Here is a 15599-nt window from a genome sequence, read left to right as displayed (position 1 = left end):
AAACCCACGCTTTTAAATGAAGCGCAAAGTAATGCCAGAGAGGGAAGGTAGCAATCCATTTTAAATGATAATCTGTGAAGCTGGGCAGAAAATGATGAGCACTGAAGGTCATAAGAGATTGATCTTGAAAAAGTTGTTTATCTTTTGGAGCACAGTTGCAACGCCTCTCTGCTTATTCAGGTTTTTGCCTGAGGGGGTGGCTTGAGATGGGAATCTAAGTCAGTTTCTTTGCTTTTAATCTGAATTGTTTTGCCGAGGAGTCTTGTACTTTGGCACATATGGCGATAGTCCTGCTTGGGTGAGGCGGGCAGGCAAGCAGGATTTGTCCCCTGATGTCATATAGATTTAGAGATATTTACACAGTCATTATAACAACATAATTATATGTGCTTCGTGATGGTGATTGGCAGGTGTCAGAAACTGGAGAAAAAGTGTCCATGTCTTTGTAGCAAGTATTTGTGTTTAGAAGACGAGATCTTGTCATTTTTGCCTGATTTGGAATTGTAGCAATATATTAAACTGGATAAAAGAATAAATGAGTCACATGTTATGCAAGGCAGCTGAGCTATTTTTGAATTATGGCAGCACCAGAAAAGCGTTTGTCATTTTGTTATGCATCAAAATTTGCAGAAAACGAAGGGGCAGATGAGGATGGGGGAATAAACCGAAATTTAACTGAGGTTTCTCTGGAAAAAATTATGGACAGATTCATGTGGCTCCTAAAATTTCTCAGCCATTTAGAGTGAGTGATCAGAAGTTCCCTTAATTTAGCAGAACCTTTGTCAGTGTAAGTTACGGGTTGCTTAATCCAGTGGTTCTCAACCTTTCCAGACTACTGTACCCCTTTCAGGAGTCTGATTGTTCTTGTGTACCCCAAGTTTCACCTCAATTAAAAACTACTTGCTAACAAAATCAGACATAAAAATACAAAAGTGTCACAGCACACTATTACTGAAAAATTGCTGACTTTCTCATTTTGACCATATAATTACTAAATAAATCGACTGGAATATAAATATTGTACTTGTATTTCAGAGTATAGTATATAGAGCAGTATAAACAAGTCATTGTCTGTATGACATTTTCATTTGTACTGACTTCACTAGTGCTTTTTATGTAGCCTGTTGTAAAACTAGGCAAATATCTAGAAGAGCTGATGTGTCCCCTGGAAGATCTCTGCATACTCCCATGTTGAGAACCACTGGCTTAAAATAATTCAAAAATATATCATAATAAGTTCTAGGACAAAGGCATTATGTATACCGCCACCTCATATCCGTGGATCAAAGTCTTCACAGATCAGGGATATTACAGTAATATTTCACACTCACTTCCTGTGTGTCTTACTTGTTCCCATCTGAAAAATGTGGATAATTGCAGCCATCCACCTTTTTGCTGTTTTTATCTGTACAAAATTCCTATGGTTTTACTTGGCCACTGACAGGTAAAATCGCCAGATTCTCTTCTGAGTTAAGTGCTGTGAGTCAGGAAGCTCTTTGTCACTTTATACCAACTAGCAAGGGGCATTGAGCGGGTGCCTTGGGGTTACAGGAATCTCCTGAGTCTGCTATTTACATTCCAGCTCAACAAAAGTGTGTCATGTGAGGTCTCTGATAAAAGCCTGTGTCACTCTGGTCATCAATATCATTTTAAATGTATGAGATGGTACTGTAGAAGGAACAAGGACTCAAGTACCCGGCTTTTATCCACCTACCCCATTGTTATCTATGCCCTTGGGTATGTATATGTTGCCTACTATATATGTTACCTATTTGCTGTATCATTTCTACCAACTGCATCTGAGGAAGTGAGCTGAAGCTCACAAAAGCTTATGCCTGCTGAAATTAAATTTGTTAGTCTTTAAAGTGCTACAGAACTCTCATTGTTTTTGCTGTATACAGACTAACACGGTACCCCTCTGGAACTGTAGAAGGAGTTATGTATGTATACTGAAAATATGTTCTCCGAGTCTACGTCTAGGGACTGGTTGCCAGCAAATGTGAAAACTGGGCTTTCTGACAGACAAGCAATGTATAGGTTTCTGGCTATTTAAATGTAAATTAAGCATTGTATAGTTCATCGTTGGTCACTGCTCACCAGTCTGAACCAAATGCAAATGAAGTATTGTGAGAACTTCAAAGAAAGAAATTAATAGGAAGAGAGAGACAGGCAGGTGGTGGGGAGGAAGCAACCCGATCTGGAGAGGCATATCAAAGGTTTGCTCTGTCATATTTTGGGGACAAAGAAAACACCCTATCACCCTTTACTGAGGATGTAAACGAGTTTACTTCATGAGTTTACTTCCTGAAAACGGGGTCTTAGCCAGGCGTGGTTGAAAACCTTGGAGAGAAATTTGGGTGAGATAAACATTTTTAGACAGGATATTACCTGTTAGTTAAGTTTAGACTGTAGAAATTGTGTCATGATTTTGTTTTATATGTAACCATTTGTTTCCAATATTCTTACTCACTATCATTTGAATCTCTGTTCTTTGATGACAAACTTATCCTTGTTTTCACTATAAATATTCCTGAGTGCTGTGGCGTTAAGCACAGTGGCGGTCCTGAGCTGAATCTTGCAAGCTGGTGCGTACTGTTCCTTTGGGAACAGCAGGCCTGATAATTCTGTGAGCGTTCAATGGACAGGGGGCTGGACACTACAGGGTACACTCAGAGGTCTCAGGGGATGGTGCATATCTATCACTAACCTGTGCAAGGAGAGCGAGGCCTGTGCGGGTCTGGAAGGCAGAGGCTGGTGGTGTCAGGGAGTTGATTCACAGCAGGAACAGACCAGATTGCCTCATGCTAGGACAGGTTATGGTGAGGTGCCTCACAACCCTGTATACCCCTCGCAGGCTTCACAAGTGCTAACAATACAAGTTGTGTCTCTCTGCTCTACTCTGTTGCACAACGTAATCGTGGGCCATGGTTTCAAATGCAAGTGCTGTTTCTGCATGTCGTTTCATAGGGCGTGTCTTCACTGCGGTGTTAGCTCGAGCTATAACTTGAGTTTTGTTGCTAATCCAATCCCAGTCCAGCTGGCTGGGTGGTGATGAGGTATAGGTTGAAGCCCCAGTGCTGCTGACACTGCACCTAGTAACGCCATGGAGAAGCTGTTAATCCAATCACTGTGACATACAAATGTTGTTTTGCTGTGTGATCACTCTCACTCGAGTAACTCGAGGGTACTAACTCAAGCTAACTATTGCGGAGAGGACAAGCCCATATAGGCGAAGGCCAGTGGGTTTGGATGGGTATAAATGAGACCGACATGTAGCCCTAAATATTTTTGTTTAACATTATTGTGTTTGGTGGTGGGTTATCATGGGCTTTGAAATACATCTGAGCTTCCAATAAGCCTAAGGAATTGCTAATGTTGACCATGAAGAGAAGCGGTCTTGGAACTATCAGAAAGCAGCAGGTCTGTGCACATAATAAGCTTATTTTCCAGCGTGGGAGCATATTGGATGTGGAATTATTCCAGTTCATTTACTGAAGGCATTTCTATCAGCTGGGAGCAATTTCTGATCCACTCAGTCCTGTAAGTAACCAGATCTGGCTTGGTTTGGAAAGTGAATCTCTCATAGGGTGAATGGAGACAAAAGGAATGATCTGTAAGTGGGGACATGTCCGTATTCACTAGTTAAGCTACATGAGCAGAAGGAGGGGCAATGTGTTAAAGGCTGCATGGCTTACAGTAAGTTTAAGTGGAAAGCTGATCACTGATCAAGTGCTGGTCACGTTTGGATAGCTTGTGTTATAGCTCTTGTGCTCTGGAAGAAAACAGGTAATAAATCCAAGCACTGTGTTCAGGCTATGCAAAAATTAAGGCATTTCATAGTAAGCTTTTCCCTATCCATATCTTTAAAATTCAGCAAGCCTTTTTTCGTCCTAGGTCTTGAGATGTTAATGACTTTGACTAATTGTCAACACCACCAATTACTATGACTGATACCTTATCATTTCCCACAATGAGCAATGCTAATTAAAATTGATTGTGCTACTGTTCTGGCACAGCAGCAAGTTCCCTTTTTATTTTTTGTTTAAACATGAGCTTATTGTGCCGATTTGGTGAATTAAATAAGGAAAGCTCATTATTCTGATGTTTATTTTCTAGTGGGGATTTTGAGCCACATTGGAAGGCAGTTACAAGTGTCAAAGAAATAGAAGAGCTTAAAAAGAATGTCTTTTGGAGTATCAAAACACATGCTAATAATAATATTTAGCACTTTCATGCCTTAGTGCTTTATATTTTCAAATTGCTGTACGAACTTCAATCTTCAAACACCCTGTGAGTAGGTAAATATTTCTTCTTTTTTTTACAGACACTGAAAATGAGACCCAGGGGCCTGGATTCTCCTTTATATTAGTGTAAGACAGGAGTACTTCATGTTAGTGAAATTATACTGGTGAAAGACAGATACAAGTGAGATCAGAATCAGAGTCAGAATGGTTAAGTGATGTGCCAAGAAGTACATAAGAATGGCCATACTGGGCTAGACTAATGGGCCATCTAGCCCAGTATCCTGTCTTCTGATGGTGGCCGATGTCAGGTGCTTCAGAGGGAATGAACAGAACAGATAATCATCAAGGGATCCATCCCATCGCCCATTCCCAGCTTCTGGCAAACAGCAATCCTTGCCCATCTGGCTCATAGCCATTGATGGACCTATCCTCCCATGAACTTAACTAGTTCTATTTGAGCCCCGTTATAATCTTGGCCTTCACAACATCCTCTGTCAAGGAGTTCCACAGGTTGACTGTACCATAAAGGAAATTACTTTCTCAGGGCTTATTCAAGCCTAGTCTTGTACCTCCCACTAATCTGTGAAGCCATGTTTCTTCCAAGGTTGAATCAAGAATTGTTTATTATAGCTCAGAAACCCAGGTCTTTGCTGGGTTGTATTCTCCTATCTGTTGGCCTGACCTCTCGTGAATGGGTGGCAGCTGATTGAAAAATGTTTATCAAAAGTGTTTTTCAATAGTTTTTCAGTGGTACATGGAATTGTAAATGGAATGATTCTCTGACTTTCAAACATGCAAACGATGAGTAACTTCATTAAATTTAATGGCGTAGCATCAGTGAAGATGAGAGGAGAATTAGGCCCAATGTGTTTAAAAAAACATGTTATTTCACAGCTACATGTGCTAATGGAACACATTATTCCTTGGTAATGGTGCTATTAGTGCATGTCACCCTGAAGCTGACTAGACCACCACCACTTTTTCTGAGAAATGAATGTGTGCTGTTCCACTGCTAAAAAGAGAATGCTGCTACCACTAGGATGACTGCTTTGCACTTCTATAGCAGGATCTTATAACACTTTATAAAAATGAATAAATTACTCTCCACAAGGTCACACAGCAAAATTGTGGAATGGAACCCAGATCTCCTGGCCTGATGCGAGATACTAGGATTGGTGCCTTTCTAAAACTTTCCAGTTGTTGCTAGCATGGTTGCTCCACTGGTGTTATGTTGGCTGGCCTCATGTATACGCTGCTACTGCAAGACCATGTTACATCACCATGATCAGTGCAGATCAACCCACTGTTAAAAATTAGGACAGTTTAGGGCTTCCCAGGCTGCTAACATTAATAGAGTTGAACCAGTGTTAACAATGGTGGGACATTTTTGGAAAATTTCCCAAATATTAACAGGATCTTAGAAAGAGAACTGACAAAGAAAATGACTCTACATGGATACCTAAAAAATGACACTGTAATATTGATATGTGCAAGAAATTCTTGGGAAAAGTAGTGGTGTGGTGTTAGCAGATAGATATGAAAATATTTGTTCCCTTGTAAGTGAATTGGTAAAAAATTCCAAAGTGCTCTCTTTGCTTCAATTTACTTTTCAAGCAGTCCCATGTTCCCTAAGCTGTGTTGTAATCAGTCTGGGCTTAGCTGCATCGGTAAAAATTCATAACAGTAAAATGGCAAGTCCTAGGTAAAGTTGTCTTAAACAACTAAAATTGGTAAAATTGTTACTAATAATGTAATGTATGATATATTAAAGTAAGAAAGTTTTAACTTATTAATACCAAAACGTATCTGAAAAATAATGGAGACCGAAGAACCATGTTCATTTGAATGAGTGTCCTGGAATATTGTCTTCATCTTGTTTCAAATGTACCCCCATGCACCATCTTCTAGAAGGACTTTTCAGTTGAGGCACAAGCATTTTTTAAATGCAATGTGGATTGTTTTAGTACTTCTGCAGTGGGTAGGCCTTATCTGCGTAGGCCTTATCTGCGTACACACTAGTCACAGGTAATATTGGTAGTTAAAGCAGACAAGACACACACACACACCCAGGAGCGTCAGCATTGTAGAAAACAAACCAACCATTTTAAATATTTTTACTAAACTCAAGAACTAAAATGCTACTTTTAAAAAACGAAACCAATAAACTAACAAACAAAAAACTCCTGCCACAACTGCTTAAGTCTGTCCTGTCTTTGTTCAGTGTGTGTTGCAATTGGGTTTGGGGCTGTCTGTAGTTCTTTTGATTGTTGGATTGCCCTGTATAATTTGGGGAGACTACTTTTCCCACCCCGACTCACCAAAATGAAAAAAAATCTATGTGCAGACCTATTGGCTGTATAGGAATCTTATTAAAATTTTCAGGCCAAATTCTGGGAAGAGAATAAAGCCACATACATTTTTTTTTTCTACATGCAGAAGGGGGATTGGGGCTGCTACTACGGAATAGTGGATATGTCCTTCTGCTCCTTCTCATGTGAAAGTTTTAGCCCGAAGTATTTGAGTAGTACCTGGATCCACTGGCCATAACTTTGACTTAATCTGTAATTGTTCCTGCCCATGGAACTCTGGAGACCTGCCACTGGAAATCTTCACTCATCCCTGGTCCCAGGGTAGAGTCCCCTTGCCTGAGATCTCTATTGCTGTTGTCCATCTCTGCAGCTGACTGCAAGTCTGAAGCTTTTTATACACTTAAAAAGGCGGCATAGGGCAAAGACACAGAAAATACCATGCACCCGGAACAGGATCTGCCATGAAAACTCCAATTTACAATTAATGGCGTATTTTGCCATTATGAATTTTTCTGCAATATTTTGCTGGAAGAGAATGAGTGTTACTTTGAAGAGCTGCTATTGTATAGAGCTGAATGTTTGCCCAGCTGTGAGGTTTACATATATTCATTTGCCCCTCTAGGGTGCTGGATAGCTAATTAGCACAATCCCTTCATTTATAAGAGGCCCTCTAAAAAGATTCATCAGAACTGTCCTGGAACATTTGCTGGTGTCCAGTGTCATGCAGAATGGATTGTGTGTGAGCCAGGCATCAGGACGAGGCTTATTTTTAATTATTGTCTTTGTGTACAAATTATCAGTGTTTAAAAGGAAAAACAGAAGAGTGATTTGTATGCCGTAAGTCTAATGAAGAAATCAAGGAAAAGGAAGCAACTGATCTTGAACTTGACCTCTTCCTCTTATAATGTGTGTATTTATGTTATTTCCCAAGTTTTTTATGTTCAAATTTGCTTGTACTGTGTCAGTTTGCAGGGTGCTTCCTGGTCCCAGTGACTGAGGGGTCAGCTCCAGCTTAGCGCCTTCCGTCTCACATTCCCTTCCGTCTCCCATGTTCTTTACAAAGATGCTGAGAACTGGCTGCTTGGGAGACAGAACAGGGAGAATGCCAAGAGGAAAAGAAACAGAAAAATGATCCAGGCAGGATTTACAGACCAGTAAGCCTTTCATCTGGTCCTGATAAAAAAAAAATAAAGCACCTGGAAGATCATGATATGATAGGGTCTAGCTGGCATGATTTCTATAGAAGAAAATCATGTCTCATTAATCTATTAGTCTTAGAATATGTTGTTAAAGTAGTGGGTAAAGGAGAACTGGTTTAAATAATTATTTAGACTTTAAAAAGGCCTTTGGTAAGGTCCTTCACAAGAAGTTACTAAATAAAACAAGTAGTGGGATAAAAGGTAAAGTGTTGTCATAGATCAAAAACAGGCTAAAAGACAGGAAACAGTAGTAATAAATGGGCAATTTTCTTCATGGCTAAAAGTTAACAGCAGAGGCCTCATCAGTTCCAGTGTTGTTTAATACAGTTATTAATGATGTGGAATGGATGATGAGCAATGAAGTCAAATCTGTAGATGACACTTAAGTTATTTAGGTTTATCAAGTCCAGAGAAGACTGTGGGGAACTTGAGAGGAATTTAATGTAACTATGTGAATGGGCAACACAATGGCAGATGAAGTTCAATGCTGATAAAAGCAAAGACTCAGCAAATAACCTATAGACTCTGTTAAGAATTTGGTATATTAAAATTCTTGGGGGAGGGTGGGAATCTCCTCTGTGTTAGCTGCATATAATAGCAGCCCTTGTGGATCTGCTGGTGTTATAAAATAGGACCCATTAACTAGTTAATGGAAATTGCACATTCTGTTTATTGATGACTCTATGGGTTAATTCCTACAGCCTTTATTTATTCATGAAGCCAATAGGAATTTAGCACATGGAGCATCTGCAGCAGGCCTTATATTACTCTAGGCATATTCATCAATCATAATATGTGTGTGTCCTTCAAGAATTCCTTCTGTCCTCGGTATTAGGGTTCTGTGTTTCAAGAATGACTGTACTCCTAGTTTCAGATTAAGATTAAAAATCCTTTCCCAGAAACTCAGAAGGGAAGTCATTATAAATCTTTTTATGTACACTAGTCATCACTTCTTTTAAAATAATACTTTGCATTACTATAGCACTTTCTAGTCAAGGATTTCAAAACTCTTTATAAACCTTAACTAATGTAGCCTTAGGCATCCCTGTGAGCAAAACATTATTATCCCCAATTTACTCATAGATAAATTAAACATAGAGTTGTCTAATCACTTGCCCAAGGTCACAGAGCAAATCATTGGCAGGGCTGGGAATCAAGGGCAGATCTTCTGACTCACTTTAACCACTAGACCTTGCTTCCTCTCCCTATCTGTTGTTCTTTCTTTGTCCTAAACAAAAATTTAAAACAAAGCTAACAAAATATATTTTATCCTTTTGTTTACCAGCCTGGCTTTTGCAGCTGAGTTCAGGCCCTATAAAATTGATTTAAGACACTTACCAAGCTCTGAATTGATTGCAGGCTGCCTGTTAGCTTTCTTCTGTTTGCTACCTACCTACTTTCCCTACTATCCAGTTAAATCAGACAGAAGTGACTACGTGTCCCTTTCTGAGCAGGAGGCTAAACCCTGAATCTCCATAATTAGTGAGGGAAAGCTTTTAAGGAATTGAAATGTTGCATTGTTATGATTTGTGGAACAAAAGCCGAATAAAAATTGTAACATTTTTTAGCTATGAACTTCCACTTTATTTCTCTCTAATGCAGGGTAAGCTGCCTTATAGCAATCTTTTAAATGTAATGATTAAGATTATTACAGGAAATACTATACAAAGCAACGTTTTCTCAGCCAAAATAATATGTAGGGCAAGGTTTTAAGTGAGGATAGCATAATGAATGCTGTACAATAATTTTGACGATAAATTTCCCTAGAGGATAAAGAGGAAGAACAGAAGCAGACTGTATTTAATCATGCAAGTTAAAAGGAATGCAGACCTACAAATATTTGTAGAGGTACAATTTCTCTAATGATTGTAAGATATTCATTCCATGGAGGTGAGATCCCGAAGACCTCTGCTCTGTTGATCAATACTTGGAACGTATATTGATTTCCAATTTAATAGTGTTAACTTCTTAGCTGTTAGAAAGAACTCTTGGTAACAATTTTCACCTTATGTGATTTTCATTCTGTTGTTCATTCAATAGTTGAACACTATTATGACAAAGCAAACCAGGGTCTCTGGTGTGATGATTAGCTCTAGTGACTTCAGATTTGTAATGTGCAAAGATTTACTTTTCTTATGTAAGCACTATCCTAGCATGAAATGTCTATGTTTAAAGCAATGACCTGAAAAATGCCTTTATTCCAGCCTGACATACATTTTCCCTAGTTTCTTAATTTTATTTATGTATCTCATCTCCCAGATGTAATAATAAACTAATTAATAGTCTAGTTTATTACATATATGTTGTTTTCTTGTAATAGTTCATGCCAAATGAACCTGATGTCAGCAGATCAGACTGCTGGATGGTTGACCTTTATTTAAGCAATAAGACACACATGACAAGCAGTGCATTCCTGTGTGATAATGCCTCCAGTAGTGTTAGAAGGCACAAGGTCAAAAGGCTCAGCAACTTTAACTACCTGAAAAGTGCAGTGTAATCCCTTGGAAATGGGCTGTCTGGAGTGTCTTATTGCAATTTCAGAGAGGGAATTATTTCTTTTTAAAGGTAAATGCATTCATTACTTTCTGTAATTGACATGGGTATGAGATCACTGACTGCCAATCAGAGAACATCTCTGTCCAGGGTTCTCAATGCTCTTAATTTCAAGTACAGGTCTGGCAAGCAAAGTGACTTTGTTCAAAATGGCATCTTGTCCTCTTTGTGTATTCAGTGTCATATCTGCTTGCTTTAACAAGGAAAATAATAGAGAAATATACTTAAATATACACACATTTATAGGATTAAACTGCATTCTACTGTGCTTTTGCTTTAGCAGCAGAAATGTTATCTAATTCTGATTGTATAATCTTCATGTTACTGGTGGTGGTATGCAAGACAGAAAGAATACAGCTTGGCTTTTAGATCCCAGGTTGAGACCACAGAACTAGAAGTTGGCAGGGGGAAACATTGTAAACTGAATATATATAATATAGATTCCTTGAGATACAATGAACATTGAATCTTATAATGCCATTTTTTGAATCACCTTGAAAAACAACATTGTTGAAATTTGATCTGCTTTGTTTCTCTTCTGTGTGCTCTCTGTCTCTAGGTTGTATTTTAAAATAATAATTTTAGCTTGCCCTTAAAGGACCAGAGACTTCTCTTGGATTCGGATGGCTCCCACTGAAATAATGTGGAGCCACATGGGGGTGAAAGGCCAGATGTGCAACATGGAGGTGAACATGGGAGAAAGGATAAAGGGACATAAGACTCCATAGCAGCAGGAAATCTCTGTGTAAAGGAGGCGGTTCCACAGGTTTTCGGGGAGCGCTGTTGGGTCTAGAGGGAGATGGAGTCCTGGAGCTGTCACTCCTTATGACAGGCTCTCCCATCGATATGTTTCAGAGATCCAGGAAGCGGATTATACCACACTGAGCATTATTTACTCCCCCACCCTTCAAAGGGTGGGGGAGGTGCAGGTGTGGCAGGGAACCAATGAGCACTTGCTGGTAAGAAGGGTGGTGGTTGTGCTGAGGCACTGGCCCTCCAAAGCGAGAGACGCTTTCTCTGATCTGTAATTCCCTAGAGAACCTTTGGGCTCCACAGGAACTGAAGTCTGTATGCCCTCACCTCTTTGTGCAACCTCCAGTTCCTCATCACAGGGGGAGGCATCATGATGTGATTCATCTTTGTTCTGCTCATGGCATTAGTCCAGCAATTTTTTCCCCACTTGTGAGATGGAGCAAGTAGCCTTATCTCTGCCCTTAACATTGATTTACATTGCTTAGGGTTTAATTGTAAAATTAAAATGTGTGCCCGAGTAAAAGTGCCTTAAATATTATTTACATTTGTAGGCAAGACGTCAGAAACAGAAGAGAGAGGTAGAGACCGAGACAAGAACTTTAGCATCCGATCAGTGCAGCCATGATTTCAAAATCAAGGTTTAGTCATCAAAGTCCTTCAGCCTAGCATAGAATTTTCCTGTTTATTGGCCAACATAGCTCAGCAACAGTAAAAACCTGCTAATTTCCAGTTGTTGTTGATGAAATAAATACATGACGGTTACAGCTGCACTGGCCGGGAGGACCAAGGCAGGAAAAAGTTTGATGGTTAACACTGTAGCATTAAACTGACCATGGACAATGGTTGATCTAATGAAGTGACAGTTTAGCCACGGCAGCTGGAACTAGGCACTAAAAGGCTCTGATGCAGCTGTGCCGGCACAACTGTACCTTGGCTGGTACAGCTTACTCCAGCTCCCCCAAGCAACGTGCGCTACACCAGCAAATTTGCACATACACTTGGTACTTGCACGGACAAAGTTTTGTTGGTGAGAAGCATACTCCTAGCTGACATAGCGCTGCAGGCAAAAGCCTTCCAGGGTAGACATAGCCTAAGTGATGTTATGGATGTGAATGTCAAAGGAGCCTAATTAGCTAGGCACCCAACTTTCACTGAAATTCAACAGAAACTCCCAGCATACAACAGTTTTTGTGATATTCCCTGTACCTAGGTCTGCTCTTCATACAGTTTTTGTACTAATATGGCTTTGTCAACGTGATTTTTGTATTGAGGTACTTACACAAGCAGAACTCCTAGTTATACTGTCATAAAAGTGTCTTGTCCCAGTATGGCTTATTCCCCTTCCTGTAAGAATAACCTGTAATAGTATAAACACATGTATACTGGTATAACGGCATCCACACTAGGGGGATTATACTGCTTGAACTTCACTGATATAATTAAAGCAGTGCAACTTTTCTGTGGCCTTGTCTACACTAGAAAAATAAGACAATCTAACACAGGTTGACTTACAGCCACCTTACTGTGGTAGCTGATGTCCACACTATCCTCCTTGGGTCGGTGGAGTGCGTCCTCACCAGGTGCACTTCCAGTGACCTAAGAGAGCAGTGTGGGGAGCTGAGAGTCCCTGAAATTGCCCAGCCATGAAATTGACAAGGCTGCCCCAGTTCAGGTGGAGAAACACCAGAGCTTCTCACCCTGCTCCCAGTGGAGCAGTGAAATTGACAAGGATTTGACAGCCCATGTAAGGAACACAATGTCAACTACATTGACACTGTGTCGCCCTAACTAAGCCAACATAAGCCCTACCCCTCTTGCTGAGGTGGTTTTATTATGTTGGCACAGCAAGGGAGTTGCATCGAAGGGAGGAGCATTTTTATTTGTACACCTGCACTGTTTTGTCAACAAAAGTCAGCTTTTGTTGACTAAACTCTCTAGTGTAGACTGGCCCTGGGTAGACAAGGCCTTAGTTATCTGCCATCTTATTCTGGTGAAAGGTGCTGCATACAGTGGGTCAGTGCTTATCTAAGGAATGCGTGCTCTGAAGCAGAACAAAGAGTTCAGTCAACGGAGACGCATTTGCTCTTGCAGCTTTTTGTTGCTCTTATTCTCCAAGTACTTATGGCTGGGGCAGGAGGCAGTGGAGACATCAGAACACAGTTTTGGGAAGGCAGAGCTCAGAGGGGCTCTGTCTGCAGCCCTTTATGCTCAGCTGACTGGCCCTCCAGTCAGCTCTTTATCCCTTGGCAGAGGAGAGAAGAGAAGGCAAAACCCGTGGTGGTCCCATGACATAAATTGACTGCTGAAGTATAGGGAATCCCTAGGGCATGGATTTTCAAATGTCTGGGGGTCACAGCCGCGAAGCCCTTCCCATGTTGCTAAATGAGAGAGGAGTCTGGGTTATATGGAAAGAGGGTTTGGGGGGAGGTAAGGGGAGGGGTCCTGGTATGAAAAAGGTTGAGAACCACTGACCTAGGGGATACTGTGAATACTGTTGTTTAGTTACAGAGGTAAATGATTGAAAAATAAGAGCAAGCACTGTATCATTACAAGGCAAATTTTGGCCAAATATTTTTGTCCTCCCAAATAAGGTATAGTTATTTATACACTGTATTTCTTAAGACTATTGCAGTTGTAGTATTCTTATCTTAGGTATATTATAACATATTGATATGTCTGTAGAACTCAATTAGCCTCTGGCAAGCTCCTATGTGATGGTCGATCCTAAATCTTGATTTTGTACTTGGGTATGCATATCACTTGAAGTTCATCAGAGCTCTGGATTAGTAAATGCCATTTTCTGATTGGTGTTTGTTTTGTTTTAAACAGTGAGCAAGACATGGTGGCTGTGAGTGGGATCTAGTCTTCATGGTTGGAAGGAATTTTTCGTACAGGACGGAGGTAATTCTATTTTAAAAAGAAAAAACAAAAAACTGTGCAAACCTGTTGCTGATGGTAAAAGTCATTTTGAGTTGTTCATTGATAATAACATGACTTCAGATGTTCTCAAGGGTTTTAGCTTTGGGGTTTTTTTTTAATTAGCATTTGCTGACAATAAATATCATGTGAATATTCTCTGAAATAGACATGGTACATTTTGAGTGCCCTTTGGAATTGTCGCTGGAAAAAAAGAAATCAGTGCATCTCTCTTTTCTGCAGCCTACTCTGTTTTCCTACAGATCTTTTATTCCACCCTGTGATACTTGTTAGTAGGTTCATTTAATATCACCACTCTCAGTAATATAGATATCTCGTACGTTGCTGCATTGCCACCTAGATCCTCAACTAAATATATCCTTTGAAGAGTCTAAAAAGTCCTGATTTAAGATGAAAAAAATAAATTGGAAAACAAGAAGAAAGAAATGATCCTGCATAGTGTATACAGTATAATAAATTTGATAAAGGAGAATATCATAGCAATTCTCAGTCCTCTACCTTGTATATCTGAATATGCTATTTTAAAAGGTACAGTCAAATCTCTTTATTCAACAGACATATGATAGCTATTCACATCAGTTTGTTTCTCTTATTTATAGCACATAGCTGGGTGAATTATGGGCTAGTCACAGTTCCCCCAAAACAGTTTTAATTAGCACCATTGGCTATTAGGAAAGCTACTGGTCTTTCATTCTGTCATTATATATCCACTTTAGATTGACTAGAAATCTTGTTCTCCCTCTCTTCTCTCGCCACACAAGCAAGAAAAAGACCCATATTGTATTATGTGTTGTACTGTGTGTTCCCATACAGTCTGTATTGTGTGTTGACCATTTGCAGCTTATGTGGTGCTGACAGCAAACGGAATATAGCGCTGTTCACTGCTGTGTCTTTGGGAGAGTGGGTGAATCCCCAAGGCTTACGCGTGTTATCGCAAAACACTTCACAAATGTCAGAAGAACATTAGTGACTTTTAAATGGCGAGGAACAAGGTAAAGCCTAGTTGAAACCAGGGCCTGCTGTGCAGGTGCTGAAGTGGGGGCCGTTTACCTGTGTTGTGAGCATTGTGCTCCACCTCTGGCCTATTTTGTGCCAATTGCAGTACAGGGTGGTGCAGAGGTGACCTGCCCTGGTGGGAGGCACAATCTCTCCCGGAACTTCCTGTAGTGCAGCCTTTAGGAAGCCGCAGCCTGTTCCCCATGTTGTGGCCAGCTTACTGGTTGTCGCAGTGGGTGAGCAGGCCTGGGCCCTCCCTCCTCTCTGCCCCCAGAGGCGGGGAACGTGAGCCACCGTGGTTCATTGAAAAGAAGTGGTCTCTCTGCTTCTCCAGGACTGTGGCAGGCCTGTGCAAAGTGTGAAGGGAGGCTCCTTGCACGCTCTTCCACTGAGCGCCTATGCGAGGGGCATTGTCTGGCTCTGCACTGCCAGCTGCCTCGGCCGAGTAACTGCAGTTCCTGCCATTACCACGCGGGAGCGCCAAGGTGCACAGGAACTGCTATCAGCCATGTGACTGCTTGAGAGCCCCGTGTGTGACAACGGTGGCAGGACGAGGTGTAACTCTCTGCTCTCCCCTGACCACACGTTACTCTCCTCCCAACCTGCCA

At 40.7% G+C, this 15599-nt stretch overlaps 1 protein-coding gene across 4 annotated transcripts in view; it reads left to right on the top strand.

The window, feature by feature from the left end:
• DAB1 (DAB adaptor protein 1) overlaps nucleotides 1–15599 on the top strand; it is a 623369-nt gene that overhangs the window by 277633 nt on the left and 330137 nt on the right. For all 4 annotated transcript variants that reach the window (XM_067535437.1, XM_067535435.1, XM_067535436.1 and 1 more), the window contains exon 2: nucleotides 13888–13959. The gene's annotated coding sequence lies outside the window, so the exon portion shown is untranslated. The remainder of the gene's footprint in view (nucleotides 1–13887; nucleotides 13960–15599) is intronic.

This window comes from Emydura macquarii, unplaced genomic scaffold (assembly GCF_026122565.2).
Source record: "Emydura macquarii macquarii isolate MOO-44397 ecotype Brisbane River unplaced genomic scaffold, CSIRO-AGI_Emac_v2 contig_3506, whole genome shotgun sequence".
NCBI lineage: Eukaryota > Metazoa > Chordata > Testudines > Chelidae > Emydura > Emydura macquarii.
This window is presented reverse-complemented; position numbering and strand designations above follow the sequence as displayed.